This window comes from Siphateles boraxobius, unplaced genomic scaffold, assembly GCF_051911475.1.
Source record: "Siphateles boraxobius isolate OS27281-9 unplaced genomic scaffold, OSU_SipBor_1 63, whole genome shotgun sequence".
In the NCBI taxonomy this organism is placed as follows: domain Eukaryota; kingdom Metazoa; phylum Chordata; class Actinopteri; order Cypriniformes; family Leuciscidae; genus Siphateles; species Siphateles boraxobius.
The window spans coordinates 265,250-283,810 of NW_027509190.1; the positions used below are offsets into that span (position 1 = coordinate 265,250).

The 18,561-nt window shown below is 45.2% G+C and overlaps 1 long non-coding RNA gene and 1 pseudogene across 1 annotated transcript; both read right to left on the reverse strand.

Moving 5' to 3' along the window:
• Positions 1-797: 797 nt before the first annotated feature.
• On the reverse strand, positions 798-2,465 carry LOC143719430 (G2/M phase-specific E3 ubiquitin-protein ligase-like; annotated as a pseudogene).
• A 186-nt stretch (positions 2,466-2,651) lies between these two features.
• On the reverse strand, positions 2,652-3,158 carry LOC143719407 (uncharacterized). Its single transcript, XR_013196498.1, has 4 exons — positions 3,098-3,158; positions 2,955-3,010; positions 2,830-2,863; positions 2,652-2,702 (listed from the first exon to the last, which is right to left on the reverse strand). It is a non-coding gene; the product is annotated as an uncharacterized LOC143719407 (long non-coding RNA).
• Positions 3,159-18,561: the final 15,403 nt, after the last annotated feature.

Genomic DNA, 18,561 nt, shown 5'->3' on the forward strand with positions numbered 1-18,561 from the left:
TTCCATGACTTGTACAAAAAATATATAAAATTCCTGACTTTCAATGTCTGGAATAGACCTTTTAAAATTCCATGATATTCCAGAAATTCCATGACCCGTGGGAACCCTGGGAATAACAACCCAGACATTATAGCTGCTTATTACCTACAGTGTGCCAATTAAAATATTTTTGATTAAATCTGAGAGCTGGATCACTCCTCCATAGGCTTCTAAGGGATTGAAACTTTCCGGCCCCGAAAGGTTAATAAAGACATCGTTGAAATAGTCCAAGTGACTACAGTGACTCAATCTTAAGTTTATCAAGTGACGAGAACACTTTGCGCAAAAACAACAACTTTATTTAACTATTCATTTCCTTCTCTTTGGGCCTCAAGTGAGTTCATGAAGTAAAACACCGTAAGCTACTGTTGTACGTCACACGCATCACACACATGACCAGCGTCGGCCAATAGTGAGCCTATGTGTGACGTACAACACAGAAGCGCTGCGCTATAACACTAGTGAACTGACTCAAGGCCCACAGATAAGGAAATGAATAGTTGAATAAAGTCGTTATTTTTGTTTATTTTTTTGCGCACAAAAAGTATTCTCGACGCTTGATAAACTTAAGTTTGAACCACTGTAGTCACTTGGACTACTTCAACGATGTATTTAATAATGTTTCTGGGCCGGCAAGTTTCAATCCCTTAGAAGCCTATGGAGGAGTGATCCAGCTCTCAGATTTAATCAAAAATATTTTAATTTGTGTTCCGAAGATGAACGAAGGTCTTACTAACATTTTACATTGTTCTACTCCTCTACTGCAATCCAAAACCAGGTGAGTCTTGGATACCAAAGTCCATTGCATTTTTGAACTCTTCATAGCTTTTTGACATTGGCAATTTTATTGTATTGGCACATGTGCTGGCAATGGGAAATTTAGAAGTCCTCTCAAAAGTCATTTGGGGCTGAGGCTGTTCTGAAAAAATAGAACAAAAGAAAACAATGGAATTTTATGAAATATGTACAAAACAACAATAAAATATGATGTCCAATCCTTTACCTCCAGTGTCAAGCAGATAGTCTCTCCAGAATCCTAAAATCCTTGTTTCTTCTTGTCGTCTGCTGCTACCAACTTCACTGAGCTGAGCCTTGAAGACAGCCTCCAGTAATTCAGGTGTTAGTTTCTCAACACTGTAGCACACGTAGGGTCTGAATACACTTGGATGTTGTTCCAGGGCATGGATGACATCCAGGGTGGAAAGACCGTCGCTAAATCTAGAAGCAAAACAAAGTAATGATAATAATGATGATGATATGAATAATGATAATATGCTCTTAAATTAGGAACCAACTTACCTTTGTACTGAGTATTGGTTTCTGTAAATTATGTACCACTGTATGAAATCCTTCACAATGTTTTCTGTGCCTTCTACACTTTGTGGGTAATCGAAACATCCAGCAGTCTGCAGCAAGCTGGTATACTTATCCGTGACCATGTGTAATTCATCCAAAGATGATGCACTAGATATCTGGTAAATCGGACACATTCAAAAGGAGCAATTAAATTCTAATACATTTCTCTTACAGCAAATACCAAAAAAATATTGTAACTGTTAATCCTTAAACCATTATTACACACACACACACACACACACACACACACACACACACACACACACACACACACACACACACACACACACACACACACACACACACACACACACACAAATCTTAAAATGAGCTTAAATAAAAATTGAATGCACCTCAAGTAAAGCTGCCTTCATGGTCTCATCTGTTATATCTTCAACTGTTCCATTAATGTCAGCCCTCCCAGTGAGGTGATTGTATAGCCTATCTGAGAGGAAGCAAGTACCCGGACCACCGTGAACAATAGAAACCACAATCATCTGCCCCGCAAGGAAGTATTCATCTTCTCTGGCAGCTGCAGTAAATTGTTTTTGTCCAGTTAGTATAAAACAAGACAATTATGAACAGGGCAGATAAAAAGTAGATTTAAGTAAATAATTTACCTGCACTGTTAAAGGTGAGAAATCTCCTATTTTCTGGACCATCAAAGATTCTCCATGTCCTTAAACAGTCCATTAGGAGGGTTAGAAACTCACGTTTGGGACCACCTGTGTCCACTGCATCTTCAGTTGTGCCTTCGTCATCTGTGAATTTAACAAGCATGTCGTGTAATGGGTTGTATGATGCACGTCTGAATCCACGAATTGCTCAATCCCAAACATCGGCTCTATTTATGTTGAATCTGCCGCAAGATGTTTTTATTATCTTCAATGAGAGATCTGACACAATGTCTGCAGAAGTTAATACATCTGTGCTTTAATAAATAGAGAGGTTTTGATTAAGTTAAGCAAAATAATAATGATATAAAAAAATAGTCAATAAATTTAGGAACATGACATTGAGTAATTAATAAATTAAGTACCTTTCTTCTTGAACATGTTGTCTGCTCTCATCGGACCCTTCCGAGTCACTTTCGATTATTATTGGGGCATAGAGACGTGTGTAATTGCTGTAAAAAGACAGAATAACAATAATTTACATCCATTGACAAACAAAAGTAATTGTAGGCTACTTGTAAACCAATTCATTTATGTTTTGAAACTCTTTTTGAGGTAATACAAGGAGCTTACGTGTAGCACTTGTTGGCCATGTGTGTGTTCTTGGATATTTGTTCCATTTTTTCCTGCTTCCTAGATTTGCCAGAAATATAATAATTATTAAAAAAACATTATAACTGACCATTATAAAGACAGAATACATTTTTTTCATTTGTTGTAACAAAGTAACTTTGCAAGGTATGAACAATTATGAACTTACTTGGTCCAAAAAAGGCAGAGAGAGATCAGGGGGTCTGAAAAATTCACTACTGTGAATTAATTTGAACAACTCCACTCCTAACCTCCAAATAATGTCTTGTTAACTTTGATAATAATCAAAAATACCTGTTTGATGTGCTTCCTGCATTTGGTGTGCTTGCTTCATCTGGACCATCCCATATCTGTAAAAAAAAACAAGCCACTTGTTAAAATGAGTTACAATTAAATGTTATATTTATGTAAGGAGACATGCAATTAAATGCACCCACCAAAGTGTCACTCTCATAATGTGGACTGTGAGAGGTAGACTTTACTTGCACTTCACTGTCTTCGCTAGAAGAATTCCCAGAGCAGTCTTCAAACAACAATGAAAGTAATAAATTCACTTTTATTTAAACCCATTCGTGTAAATAGTGTTTTATACATTATGTCTTGGTAAGATTTTCATTAAATTAAATATGCTTACCATTAGCTAAAAAGTCTTGAAATTTGCTTATAAACAGTGTTATGCTTTGATAAGCCTTTCCAATTGCCTCTTTGTACAGGTGTAGTTTGAAAGGGGTGTTTGTTCCTGGAATGTTTTTTCACCTCTGAACCATCTGGGTACAGCAATACATAGGGACCGGACCCTCTTCCATATCCTGATTAAAGTCTCTTACTTTCTTTTCAGCAGCAATTAAAAGTTGCTCAGATGACCAATTAGGTTGAACATCAAGAGGCAGGGTCTTCCCTCTGATAGGCTTTAGAACACCACCATGTCTCCACATAACTCCAACATAAATCTACACATGAAAAGAATAAATAATAATGTTAAGTGTCACAAACTGAAATCTAAAATTAGCTTTAACTTGGGGCATTTTATAAAATATTTATAAAAACTATTTTGTCACTGAAAATAAAACTGATAGATTAAAAGATAATCATGTTTTTGAAAATAGTTTATCTTTATTTTCTCAATTCCGCAAATGGACTGAATTCCATAGGAAACAGATATGGGTTAGGGGTAATCGTGATTCTAACTATCCTTTAAAGTAATTATGAAATGTAAGGTGCAATAGTCTTCATCCCTATTGTGGCATATAAAAGATACCTTCACTGTTTTTTTATCCTTTTTAGATTCCTGACTTTTCTTAGTAAAGGTTTTCCTCTCCTTCTCCTTCAAAGCCCTGAACTTCATGAAGGAATCCACTGTACTTCTCTCTGATTTCCCTGCTTCAAACACATTGTCATATAGAAATCTCTCAAATTATACTCGACAGTTCACCAAGCAGATATTGTTGCCTACCTGCACTCGTGCTTGCCTCATTTTCACCAGGAACTTTATCTTTCAGAAATGTTACGCTTTTACCACATGCACTGCAAAAAGCAGGACAGTTTTCCAGTGTAGCGCCACAAAATGGACAATACATTGTGATCTGTAAAAAAATTACTAACTTCAGGGAAGAAGCAGCCTGTTAAAAGGGCGTTGAGACTAACAATAATATTTTGAAATAAAATGTCAACTCAAAATCACAGTGACTAACTTCTTGGCAAGTACACAGTAATTATCTATCTTCTGCACTAGACAAATATTGTCTTAAAGTGTTTAACAACACTAAAATTAAACATTTTAGTGTGATACATGTGATGGATAACAGGTTCGTTTGTGTATGGATGATGGAAGGAGACACGGGGTCGGCGAATACTGGGACTCATGCACTTTTATTTATGGGCTTTTTCCCCCTTTAAGGTGCGTAATCACGCTCAAACAAAGTTAACTCAGAAATATCAAAAAGGCAAAATAAACAGTAGACAATAATTCTCTTCCCGCTGGATACAGCTTCACTGGACACGATTCCAATAACACCCTTCCCGCTGGATACAGCTTCACGTGTCAAAGTTTCAGCAACACTCCGATCACTGGTCACAGCTTCTCACGCGACGTGCACGAGCTCCCAGCCTCTCTCAAAATGCTGTCAGCACGGCCCGCTTATATGCGGTCTCCTCACGCCAATTACTGAAATCACAAACAGGTGTTTGTTATTTGAACTTGACCCACTTACTCACCGCTCGGCTCCGCCCTCGCTCTCCCGCTACCGACTTCGCTGAACCACGCCCCCCTCGCCACATACCCCCACCGCCCATCTCAGGCCGGCGAGCCGTCCGGCCTGCAGCCTCCCCCCCCCCCCCCCCCCCCCCTCCGGGAGAGGAAGTCTGCCACAGCCATCTGTGCACCCAGCCTGTGGATCACCTTGAATTTAAAAGGCTGTAAAGCTAGATACCAACGGGTGATCCGCGCGTTGGTATCTTTCATGCGGTGGAGCCACTGCAGGGGAGCGTGGTCCGAACAGAGGGTGAACTCTCGCCCCAGGAGATAATAGCGGAGAGTGAGGACGGCCCATTTGATGGCAAGGGCTTCTTTCTCAATGGTGCTGTACATAGTCTCTCTCTTTGAGAGCTTTCGACTGATGTACAGCACCGGCCGTTCCTCACCCTCCATCTCCTGGGACAAGAGGGCGCCCAGCCCCCTGTCCGACGCGTCTGTCTGTAGGGAAAAAGGGAGAGAAAAGTTAGGAGCCTGTAATAGCGGCCCGCCACATAGGACAGCCTTTATCTGGGTGAAAGCCTGCTGACACTGCTCCGTCCACTGGACGGTATCTGGTGCCTCCTTTTTAGTTAGATCAGTCAGCGGGCTAGCAAGGTCCGAATAATTAGGTACAAACCTTCTGTAATATCCTGCTAGCCCCAGGAACTGTCTAACCTCCTTTTTGGTCCTAGGTCTTGGACAGGTCGCAACTGCTGCCGTCTTATCAATTTGGGGACGCACCTGCCCATGACCCAAGTGAAAGCCCAGATACCTGACTTCCACGCGCCCAATCGCACACTTCTTTGGGCTGGCCGTGAGCCCTGCCCCTCGCAGCGTCCTGAGGATAGCTCGCAAATGCTGCATATGCCGCTGCCAGTCATTACTATAGATGATAATATCATCCAAGTATGCCGCGGCATATGCAGCATGCGGCCGGAGGATTCTATCCATCAGGCGCTGAAAGGTAGCAGGTGCCCCGAACAAGCCGAAAGGAAGGGTAACAAATTGGTGTAATCCAAACGGCGTTGTGAAAGCGGCCTTTTCTTTAGTCATTGGAGATAAGGGGATCTGCCAATAGCCCTTTGTTAAATCCAGTGTCGAATAAAATCGAGCCGTGCCGAGCCGATCAAGTAATTCGTCCACCCGTGGCATTGGATACGCATCAAACTTCGATACAGCGTTCACTTTTCGATAATCCACACAGAACCGAATTGAGCCGTCAGTTTTAGGCACTAAAACTATCGGGCTCGCCCAGTCACTGTTGGATTCTTCTATGACTCCCATATCCAGCATAGCCTCTAATTCATCCTGAACTACTTTCTTTTTATGCTCAGGTAATCTATATGGCCGGCTGCGCACTACCACACCCGGTTCGGTCTCAACATGGTGCTGTATGAGGTTTGTCCGACCAGGGAGGGGCGAGAACACATCGGCAAACTCCGTTTGTAACCCTCGAATGTCAGTGATCTGGGACGGTGAGAGGTGGTCTCCGCAAATGGCCAGAGCAGAGGATTGAGATTTTAAGTTCGCCTCTGGCCCGAGATCCTCCTCCCCACTCACTACCGTCGCCAGCATCGCTGACTCCGCCTCATTCCACTTTTTTAACAGGTTGAGGTGGTAAATCTGATGTGCCCCGTCCCTATCTGATCGAAGAATCTCATAGTTGAGATCCCCGATTCGCCGTGTGACCACAAACGGTCCTTGCCACTTGGCGAGTAATTTAGAGCTGGATGTGGGAAGCAATAGGAGCACTTTATCTCCCGGTGCGAATGTACGTAGTTTAGCCCCCCTGTTGTACAGCCGACGTTGTTTGTCCTGGGCCTGTAAACAAATTCTCCATAGAGAGCCGCCCCAAAGTGTGGAGTTTTGTTCTCAGGTCCAGGACATATTGAATTTCATTTCTACTGTTCGAAGGTCCGTCCTCCCAAGCTTCCCTAAGCACGTCCAGCACCCCGCGGGGCTGGCGTCCATAGAGCAGCTCGAAGGGGGAAAACCCCGTGGAGGCTTGGGGGACCTCGCGTACAGCGAACAAGAGGGGTTCTAACCACTTATCCCAATTTTTGGCGTCTTCCTGCACGAACTTACGAATCATGGATTTCAACGTGCGATTAAATCGTTCCACCAAGCCGTCTGTTTGTGGGTGATAGACGCTGGTCCGAACCGATTTAATGCCCAGCAATTCGTACAGCTCGCGAATTGTGCGTGACATAAACGCCGTGCCCTGATCGGTGAGAATCTCTTTCGGGATTCCCACCCGGGAGATTAATTGAAACAGTGCGCTCGCAACACTTTTAGCCGAAATGTTGCGAAGCGGCACTGCTTCGGGGTATCGCGTTGCATAATCCACCAGAACTAATGCAAAGCGATGCCCCCGTGCGGATCGTTCCAATGGCCCGATGAGGTCCATGCCAATTCTCTCGAAGGGGACCTCTATTAATGGAAGGGGGCACAAAGGTGCTTTTCGGTTGGCCGGTGGATTCACCAACTGACATTCACGACAAGACGCACACCACCTGCGCACATTCTCGTGAATGCCCGGCCAAAAAAATCGGGTCATTAGGCGATTTAGTGTAGCTGCTTGCCCTAAATGCCCAGCCATTGGATTACAGTGAGCCGCCTGAAAAAGCATTTCCCGGCGGCTCTTTGGAACTAACAACTGAGTTGTATCTTGCTTTGTCTGGGTGTCCTGGGTCACCCGATACAACTTGTCTTTTATCACGGCAAAATAAGGATATGAGAGCGGCTGGTCTGGGTGGACAGGCTGTCCGTCGATCATGCAGACCTGATCAAACGCATTTTTAAACGATTCATCTCGGGACTGTTCCAGAGGAAAGATTTCCCTTTCTGACGCACTCCGTTCCTCTGAGACAGGGCCCGAGGGTCCCGGTACAGCCTCTCCAACCTGAACCACCGCTCTCTTCTCCTGCCTCTTTCTTAACCCAGAAGCACCCGTACATAAATGAGCCAATAACGTTTTGAACCCCGGCCAATTGGTCCCCAAAATTAGCGGGTGCTGGAGGTGCTGCTTAACTGCCACCTCCACACTATGCTTTTGTCCCCGAAATTGAATAATGACTGGCACTAAGGGGTATCCCACCACCTCACCGTGCACACACCGAACCTTAACCATGCGGCTCTTATCCAATGCCACTGGATGAATCAAGCTTTGATGGATGGAGGTCTGGTTACAACCTGAATCCACCAAAGCCTGATAGGTACCCCCCTTTAGACTTACTGGAATTTGGTACAACCCAGCTTGATCGGGGGCAACCTGAGGCGCGTCGGGGACCCTGATCACCGTTCCGACCTCCATCACCGGGCACCTATCCACAAAGTGTCCAGGGTCCCCGCAACGCCAGCAGGCCGGCCCAGGCCTCCCAAATCCCAGTGGCGGGAAGTGGGTCATGTGATTGGCATGAGGAGAGTGCAGGGGTCGGGGTTGGCGAGCTGCCAACCATCGATGGGGTTCCCCGGGGCTGCGCACGAGGTGCATGGACCGGTTCAGCTGCGGGCCCGGTCCTCCAGCGGGGCGCCGGGCGCGGTGGGAAGCCGCCTCGGGACCTGGGAGCGGGGACAGGGCGAGAGAGAGAGAGAGAGGAAGGGAGAGAGAGAGAGAGAGATGTCGGGAGGGGATCGCCAACCCCTGGGCACGCCACCAGCTGGTCATCTGCCAATTGGATGGCCTGGTCCAGCGACGTCGGAGGGTGGCACTGGACCCACTGCGCAGTCTTCTTTGGCAGCCGGGCGATGAACTGCTCCAGTACCACCAACTCGATGACTCCATCGACGTCGCGGTCCTCGGCCACCCGCCATCTGCGGCACGCGTCCCGGAGCTGTTGCGCGAAGATGAAGGGTCGGCCGGATTCCCCGAATTCCATGGAGCGGAACTGTTGACGACTCTGCTCCGGGGACCGGCCGACCCGCTGAAGAATGGCGCGTTTAAGGTCTTCATAGACCAGGAGGTTGCGGACTGGCAACTGCTGAGCGGCGATCTGTGCTTCTCCCGAGAGCAGCGGGATCAGACGCATGGGCCAGTCCGCGGGCGGCCAGCCCCCGGCCTCGGCCGACCTCTCAAAGAGGTCCAGGAACGCCTCCGGGTCATCCTGGGGACCCATCTTGTGGAGGGGAAGGGCCGTGGTCGGGACCGACGATGTAGACGCCCGAGCCTCCCGGTCTATCCAGCTCCGGAACTGCTCGCGGTCCTCGTGCTGAGTCTGGAGGAGGGCCTCGAAACGATGTTGTTGATGCTCCTCCATCTTCAGCAGAGCCTCTTGATGTTGTTGATGGAGGCCCGCGAGCGCGTTGATAATGTCCGCAAACGGCGATGCCAGAGGTGGCCTGGCGGCGGCCTCTCCTTCCATCCCGGGTTTCGGCACCAGTGTGATGGATAATAGGTTCGTTTGTGTATGGATGATGGAAGGAGACACGGGGTCGGCAAATACTGGGACTCATGCACTTTTATTTATGGGCTTTTTCCCCCTTTAAGGTGCGTAATCACGCTCAAACAAAGTTAACTCAGAAATATCAAAAAGGCAAAATAAACAGTAGACAATAATTCTCTTCCCGCTGGATACAGCTTCACTGGACACGATTCCAATAACACCCTTCCCGCTGGATACAGCTTCACGTGTCAAAGTTTCAGCAACACTCCGATCACTGATCACAGCTTCTCACGCGACGTGCACAAGCTCCCAGCCTCTCTCAAAATGCTGTCAGCACGGCCCGCTTATATGCGGTCTCCTCACGCCAATTACTGAAATCACAAACAGGTGTTTGTTATTTGAACTTGACCCACTTACTCACCGCTCGGCTCCGCCCTCGCTCTCCCGCTACCGACTTCGCTGAACCACGCCCCCCTCGCCACAATACATTTTAATATTTACTTGCTTTTACTTACATTCACATTCTTCGTGTGTGTCTGTGCGAGTGAAAATCATCCAGACCCCCAGCGATAACGCATGGGAGATTGAGAGCAATGTACCGTTTCCGGAGACCACCTGCCCCCCTGGTGGTCGGGAGCATTTCCGTTGTGTTGTGGCTATTTCGTTGTGTTGTGGCTTGTTTCCGTTGTGTTGCGGCTTGTTTCCGTTGTGTTGTGAACTTATGTTTGCTTTTTGAATTTCGTTGTGTTGTGCACTACTGGGCTACTGTAAGGTAGACCCAATCTGACCTGACGATCATAGAAAAATTCGATGAGACAACAAAGTATTGCGGATGTAAATAACGTAACAATGTGGTTGTTGCAGGGTTAACTGTCTGCTATGAACTTTTTCGACTTGGTGTCAAACTTACCTCTCAACTCACTGCTTATCAGAGTCTCATCTCCGAGGCACTGTCCAGGCTGCCCTGCTGGCGTGACCAGTGTTGCCAGATCTCTCGAGACAAATAAGCAACCAGGCCCGTGAAAACAAGCCCAAAACAAGCACCTTTTTAGACAGTAAAAGAGCTTTTTCTACGGAGCACCCCAAGGTTCCGGGAAGAGAAAAATAAATAAACTGTGTGCACGGTTTTACAATCCGTGAGGACGGATAGTTTGAAACTGTGGGTACAGATTGTCAATTTACATCCATCTGGACAGATTGGTAAACTGTGCCCAGTTTTGTAAAACTGCACACGGTACAGTTTATTTTTCTTCTGTAATGAAGCTTGGCTGTCCATCTAGTGAAAAATGTTGGTACTGCGGCCAAATAAAATCTTACTGAAAGCTCATTTTTTGAGCCTAATATTTTCAACCTAATATTTGGAACACAACTTCTTCAGATTTTTGGCTTACATTTTCTTGCAGTTTTAGAGTAAAATATATTTTGTAATATATATATATTTTTTATAAAATATAAATAATTATATTTTTACATTGTTCATTTTCATAAACTCAAACTTGTATAACTTTTTTTCTGTTTAACTTTCATAATTTCATAATTCTTCACTTCAGCAATAATATGGCAAATGTCTTCTCTAAAACAAGACGAACCATAGGTCTACATTCCAAAGCATTCTTGAATTACAACCATTTAAGTTTGAATAGTGATTTTCATGTCTATGCGAAAAAAGGAGGAGTGACAGTTAAAGGGTTAAACGATATTAAACTATATCTAGAATATCTAAAATATAATTAATATATAAAAACTCTCCTACAGTCCAGTCACCATCAGTCGCAACGGTCGCGACTCGCACGTATTTTCATTTAAACGTCACTCACTAACGTTTTCCTAACCAGAAAAAAAAAACGATTGCCCTGCTCTGCCTCTGATTGGCTAGTACTCATTGCCATCTGCCATCAATTCCAGACAGTTTATGTGAAGGAGCTTCTCCTGGTCTGACCACAGGCCAAAGACCGGTCTGCCCTCGAAGAGCGCACCCCAACCTGTGTTGGACGCATCTGTCGAGATGACCTTTCGGTACGAGACCGCTCCAATCATAACACCCCGCTGATACCAGTCGGCTGTTAACCAGGGCTGCAGAGCCGTAATACAGGTCTGAGTCACTCTGATTTGTTCGCAGCCAGCAGCCCAAGCTCGGCGAGACACACGAGTATTGAGCCAGCGTTGGAGCGGGAGCATGCACAGTAAGCCCAGCTGAAGCACTGCTGCAGCTGAGGCCATACAGCCCAGCATCCTCTGGAATGTCTTCAGAGGGATGAAGCTGCCCTTCCGGTAAGACGCGGCTAGGTGTCGAACACGGCGCACGCTGTGTCGATAAACGAGCCGTCATGGCCACAGAGTCTAGTTCTATTCCTAGAAAGGAAATTGACTGACTGGGCACTAATGAGCTCTTGGTCCAGTTGACCGTGAGACCCAAGATCTCCACGTGACTGAGAAGCACAGTTCTGTGAGATAGCAGTTCTGCCTCTGGCTGTGCCGAAATCAGCCAGAAGTCCAGAAAGTTCATAATTCGCAACCCCTGATTCCTCAAGGGAGCGAGAGCCATGCACTTCGTAAATGTACTGGGTGCCAGGGACAAGCCGAACGGCAGGACGGTGTATTGATAAACCTGACCGTCGAAGGCAAATCTCAAGAATGGCCTGTGACGGGGTATTATCTGAATCTGGAAATAGGCATCTTTCAGATCGAGAGAAATAAACCAGTCCCTCGGGCGAACGTGCACGAGGATTTTCCTGGTTGTAAGCATTTTGAATGGTCTTTTCATAAGCACCTTGTTCAAACGTCTCAGATCTAAGATGGGTCTGAGGGCTCCGTCCTTTTTGGGTACGAGAAAATAACGGCTGTAGAAGCCTGACTCGCTCAGAGAAGGCGGTAGCAGTTCTATGGCCCCTTTGCACAGCCGCTTCGCTATTTCTGCAAGAAGTAGATGTGCTACTTCTGGATTCACAGTTGTCGCGGTCCGCGCTTGTAAGCGCGGGGGACGGCAAGTGAACTGTAGCGAATAGCCGTGCCTTATTGTGCTCAGCACCCATTCTGAAACCCCTGAAATGACTTCCCATGCTTTTGTATATGTAGCTAGTGGGCGAATGGTCTCCGGGTTCTGACCGCTGCATACTGCGGGGTTGAGAAACTGAACCGGAGGTGGCGCAGCGCGCGCGCCCTCGGTGCTTGCAAGCGGCAGCTCGCTGACCTCCGTGACAGGCTGATACATAAGAGGCGTCCCGATTGCCGTGAATGGGGAGCGCCCTTTTATCACTTCGTGATGTGCGAGCGGAGCCTTGGGCGGAGTGTATGTTAGTAAGCGTGAGCGCTTTTTTGCGGGCACGAGACTTACACATAAATTTGAAGTCCCGATCGCTTTGGACGGGGAGCGTTTTGATCGCCCAGCGTTTTGTGACAACGCTTAAATGCACGGGCCGTGCTCGGGGAGAGGCTTGTGTTAATAAGCGTGAGCACTCACCGGCAGGCACGTGACTTACGTCCATAACCTGACTGAATACACTTCTTACATTCAACACTCGAGCAGCTTTTGCCTGCTTTATGAGAGTGGGCTCTGTGAATGACACGGGAAGTGTTGTGCTTGTGTGTAGGGGTGAACACTGGGAAGTGGACACTTTTTCTACACTCAAAACACCCTCGGCGTGAGCCGGATAACCAGGAATTATACTCTTTATTAGATTTCTCTGGGTCGCCGTTAAAACGGCGTTTGTGTGCAGGCGAGAGGGTTTTTCTACCGGCTCGTTGTCTGCTAAATGAACCACTGCAGTAGCCTGTTTGAAGGGGACTGACAGTGAGAAAAGCTTTGACGGCAGTCCGGCCGCATCGGGACTCGGCCGCCTTTTCCTTCCTGTGGATGCTAGGAAGGCTTCGCATGCTCAGGCTTCAGTGCGATCCTTTGCCGAGGCCCTCTGGTGGGCGGAGGTCTGTGACGGCTGTCCGAGCGCGACCTAGGGCGGCCGCCCTGGCGTCACTGCGAATGCTGGCTAGGCTAAGATGGGCGCTGAGTGGTAGTTTGTGTAGGCGGCGGGTCACGTGAGCGGCCTGTAGCGGAACTCGAGCGCCGAGGCAGGAAATGATTCATGGCCTGCGTGGTCTTTTGAACCTCCGAGAAGCGGTCGACGAGCCCGCTCACCGCTGGGCCGAAGAGACCGGTAGGCGAAAGAGGCGCGTTGAGGAAGGTGGCGCGGTCGGATTCCCTCATGTCGGCGAGCGTCAACCAGAGGTGCCTCTCTTTGAAGGTCAACGCGGCCATAGACCTTCCGATGGCTTGAGCTGCGGTCTTGGTAGTGCGGAGCGATAGATCCGTCGCGCTTCTTAAGTCAGAAACGGCAGCTGGGTCCCGGCCCTTCTCATCCCATTCACGGAGGAGGTCGGCCTGTAGAATCTGTAGCACAGCCATCGAGTGCAGAGCGGAAGCGGCCTGTCCGGCGGCGGTGTATGCGCGGCCGACAAGGGCGGACGTGCCTCTGCAGGCCTTGGACAGGAGGGCAGACCTTGAGTGCCATCTCGCGGAGGGCGGGCAAAGGTGCGCTGCGACCGTCTCTTCCACAGGAGGAATGGCGGAGTATCCTTTCTCGGCGGCGCCGTCCACTTGGGAGAGCGATGCGGAGAAGTGGGATTGGAGCCTCGTGGAGAAAGGTGCATTCCACGACTTAGCCAGTTCTGCGTGAAGTTCAGGCAGAAACGGGGCGGCCCCGGCTGCAGGCGCTTGACGGTGGCGACTCAGAAGAAAGCAGCCGTCGAGTCTGTTAGGTGCGGGCTCCTTGGGCGGCGACCACTCGAGCCCGAGTCGATCGACAGCCTTAGAGAGGAGGCGCAACAGCTCAGCGTCCACTCCAGCCCGGGTCCGGCCGCAGGGTCGACATCGGAAGCGCGTCGCAGAACTCGCATACCCCAGACGAGAGGGCGCGGGCTGCGTGTTGCTGGCCCAGGCAGAGAGCGCAGATCTCGTGGCACTCTCCGTGTGCACGAACCGCAGGAAATGCGAGGCATCTTGAAAAAGACGCTCACTGCTATTTAGAGTTATGCTTAGTGAGGTAAAAAGGATACGTCGCCGGATAACGTAGCTCGCACGGAAGGTGGCGAAGACGGCCAGCTTCTTCAGGCGCTGTCCTAAGCTGGCTAGTCGCTTCCTCGACGGCGGCGGCTTTTCTCTAGATCCAGCGATGCGAAGAGCCTCTCTGAAGAGATGAAAATCAGAGAATACAGCCTACGAGCTCTCCTTATATACGCTAAGCCACGCCCATTCTGGCGGGCTTTGACACTGTGAAGGCGCGAGCGCCCTTCATTGGACGTGACGTCACGTCGGGCTCAGTGGTAGGCTGCTGCAGTTCCCGCAGGGCAGCCTATGATCACGCTAGACAGCCTGCTCTAGGTCTGCTAGCTGCTGCACAGCGTTGACAATGAATACAAAATTAAGGATCATTTTTTGGCTTCAATATCTCGAGAAGATTAATCTTTCCCGTAGCGTAAGATAACTTACGCAATACGAGAGAACCTCTCGTAAGAAACCTGAATTTGGAATGTGGGAAAAAATAAAACGGATTTCATAGGGCCCTACAAACCAGATTTTTGGTGCATTACCACCACCTTCTGCTCCGTATGGTGTGACATCACGTACCAATATCAATCCTTGGGCTGACACGTGAGAAATGGAAAAAGATGCACACACTCTTGACACCTGGTTTTGTTATAGTTTTATATAGTTATATGGTTTTATATAGTTATGTTTTTTTGTTTTGTTTTTTTGGCCAAATTGGTTTGGAACAGTTGAATAAACAATTGAACTGACAAATTATGCATGCCTATATGTTTGATTGACAATTTTATTGATCACTGAGATAGCATTGACTTGGAATTAAGTTGGTTCAATATAAAAATTAAATTTGAAAAAGTAGCTTAGATGTAGTAAACTACTTTTGCCATATTGCTGTAGCTTAGCTTGCTACATTTCCCAGGGTGGTAGCTTCAGTGTAGTGAAGTTACATTTAATATAGAGTAACTGCTAGCTTAGCTCACTACATTTTCTAAGTAGCTTGCCCAACACTGTATATACTATTTATTTTTCTCTCCATCATCTCCCAGGTACCCACAACAATGCTCAAATGTTAATTAATTTGAATTGATACACAGGGGTGTGAAGTAACGAATTACAAATACTCACGTTACTGTAATTAAGTAGTTTTTTTCAGAAATTGTACTTTTTTGAGTAGTTTAAAATTTTTGTAATTTTACTTTTACTTGAGTACATTTTAAGTGATGTATCGGTACTTTTTCTCCGCTATTTTCCTTCTGTTTGTGGTCGTTACTCGTTACATGCTTGTTTTAAATGTATTTTATTTTTATCCATCAACGTGATTGGATTGAGTAAGCCAGGGGTCTCCAACACGTCGCTCGCGAGCTACCAGTAGCTCGTGGCCTGATTGGAGGTAGCTCGCCAAGGGGCCGTTCACATATAGCGTCTTTTGCACGCTCAAGTTCGTTATTTCAAATGTAGGAAGCTCATAATTGAAGCGACGCACTAATTTTTTCCAGGCGCAGTGAGATGAAAAAATGCATTAACTTCTAAAACTTCTTTGTCATTGTGGAGAGCGCAGTGGATGGTTGCATAGCAACGACCGAATTTTACTATTAATAATAAAAGATAAGCTAATGTGCATTGTAAACGTCAGTAATTTATCTTTTTTGACTCATTCTTTTTATAAAAATGATTAAAAGGCTGAAATATGCAAGGTTTCTTTTTATAAATCTTTTTTGTCAAAAAAAGTTTGAACTTGTAGGCTACATACTAGTAGATAACATGTCCAGTACTCCTTTAAAATCTGGCCATCATTTTTAATGTTATTATTTTAATGTTTATGTAACAAAAAGTGCATATTAATGCTAATTATATTTGTTATTTGCTGGTTTTCGACATAAAACTTGGTGAATTGATTTTATTGTGTAGCTAGTATTAGTACTTTTTGAACAGGATTCTGTGATAACCGTGATCATTTTGGTCACTATAATCATGAAATGAAATTTCCATGCCATTTCATCTCTAGTTAAGATGCACTATAAAATCAACTATAATTACGTTTTGTTTTTACAGTATAATATGCAAAGTACAATTTTCTTTAAAAAAATGTATCTCTGATTCTGTTCTTTTCTCTGACATTTAAGGGTGACATATGAGCCTACAAAAACTCTTTTAGGTCTAAAACAGTTTAAATAGTTGTTAATATGAGAGTTATGAGACATTATTTAAGAGATTAAAGTATTGTATTACATGAGTAGCTCTCGGCCACTATGTTTTTTAAAAAGTAGCTCTCAAAAGAAAAAAGGTTGGAGACCCCTGTAGTAAGCGGTCTCGTGACTGTCATCGAATCAAATTAAGCATAGACAACTTTAACCGCCTATTCCTGCTGTTACTCGTGACTGCTGTGGAAGTGCATTCTTCACGCATCAATCCAGATATCAATCCTCTAATAAGGTACATTTCACATTTCTGCTTAATATGATATTTATATAGGCTGGCCTGTCTACAGGGCCTAACATTTGGTCTGAGGTTGGGGGTATTGCGTGACGAGTTCATAATGAGGTGAATTCCCGCTCCCATTTACTTCAAAATCACATTATAGAGAGACGCGCGTCACGATCTGTGCACTGCCGCGTCTCGCGCTCGCCATGTCGCCAGATTCAGAATCAGTGTGAACCATGGCGTTAACTTGTACTGCATTTCTGTCAGTGCGTGACTACAGCTCGTTAATAAACAACGTTTTTTGATTGATCCATTACAATCCGTATTCATTTGGCAAGTGCACTTGCGCAAAAACATTTTTCATGTTGAACTTTTTTTTGTGTGTGTGTGTGGATGCTGCTGATAAAACCCCTTCACCGAGACTACAAAGAGACATGCATTTGTGTGTGTGTGTGTGTGTGTGTGTGTGTGTTTGTTTCTTTTGTAAAAGTTTCCTGGATATAACTTCCCTATTTAATGCAAAAATTTCCTTACAAATTATATTATCAGCATTACAATGTGAGTAAATGTAGCCGTGTAAAATGTAAGGGATGATGCCACCCTTCTAGAACAATGTGCATTTACATTTAAATTGTAACATATTTAATATCATGGAATTAAAGTGTGTAATTAGTGTTAGCTCACTATCTTAGCCTTTTTCAGTGCATTATGTGAGGTAATTGATAATATTAGTGATTCTCATTTATCAAAACACTAACATTGATACCGTTTTGGAGAGAAATTGGGTATTTTTTAATCTCTCTATTTGATGCATTTTAAAAAGATGGATGATAGATATTCTTCAATCTTTCTAACAAAGAACAAAATATAATGTGAATTACAGTATGTACAATTTTTTTAAATGTATAAATTGTAGTGCACAGTGTTTATTGTAAGGGGTAGAATCCGCAGCTCAGTATTCACTACTCACTACTCATGAGTACTTTTAAATAAGCTACTTTTTTACTCTTACTCAAGTAGTTTTTTGGACAAGTACTTTTTACTCTACTCACACTACATTTTTTGGAATGTAATGCTACTTTTACTTGAGTATGTTTTTTCAGTACTCTTTCCACCACTGTTGATACATAATTTCGCTTAACTTTTTAAAAAATCATTTCGGTATCTATCAATATTTTACAAGGTAACGCAAGCTCATTATAAAATGTACACACACACACACACACACACACACACACACACACACACACACACACACACACACAGCAACCCATATATAGAGTCGTCAATGCTGAAATAGCCTACTGTCACAGTTTTACATTCTTACTCGCGTGCCAAGCGCGCGCAACCTGCCAGCTGTCATATAAACTGGGGTCTAATGACTACAGCGCGCAGAGCCAGTTTTCTTGTGACTGCACAACTGGACATCCCATACTGCTAGTTTTTCAGAGGTAAAGTACTTTTTTTTTTTTTTAGGTACATTACTTTTAAAACGTATGATCCCATTAGGTAAATGGTATTTAACATTGAAGAAAGTAAAATAATAACATATAAGGATAACCAGATGAATGAGAGTCAAAGTCCCAGTCTTTGCTAGAGATAAATAAATGCCGCTTTCACCTGATGAACATATAAACCTCTTACAAAATTATCTTTTCCAGTAAATTTACCACTATTGGTCACATAATGATTTTCCGTTTTTTTTCTACCGTTTACTTGTTAGCACCTTTAAATACCGTTACGTTTGATTTTTTGAATCAAGCTGCTGAGCTCACTGCCATCAGTTGCGCGGATACAATGTCCTCAATCCTTCAATCTATAGCTTAA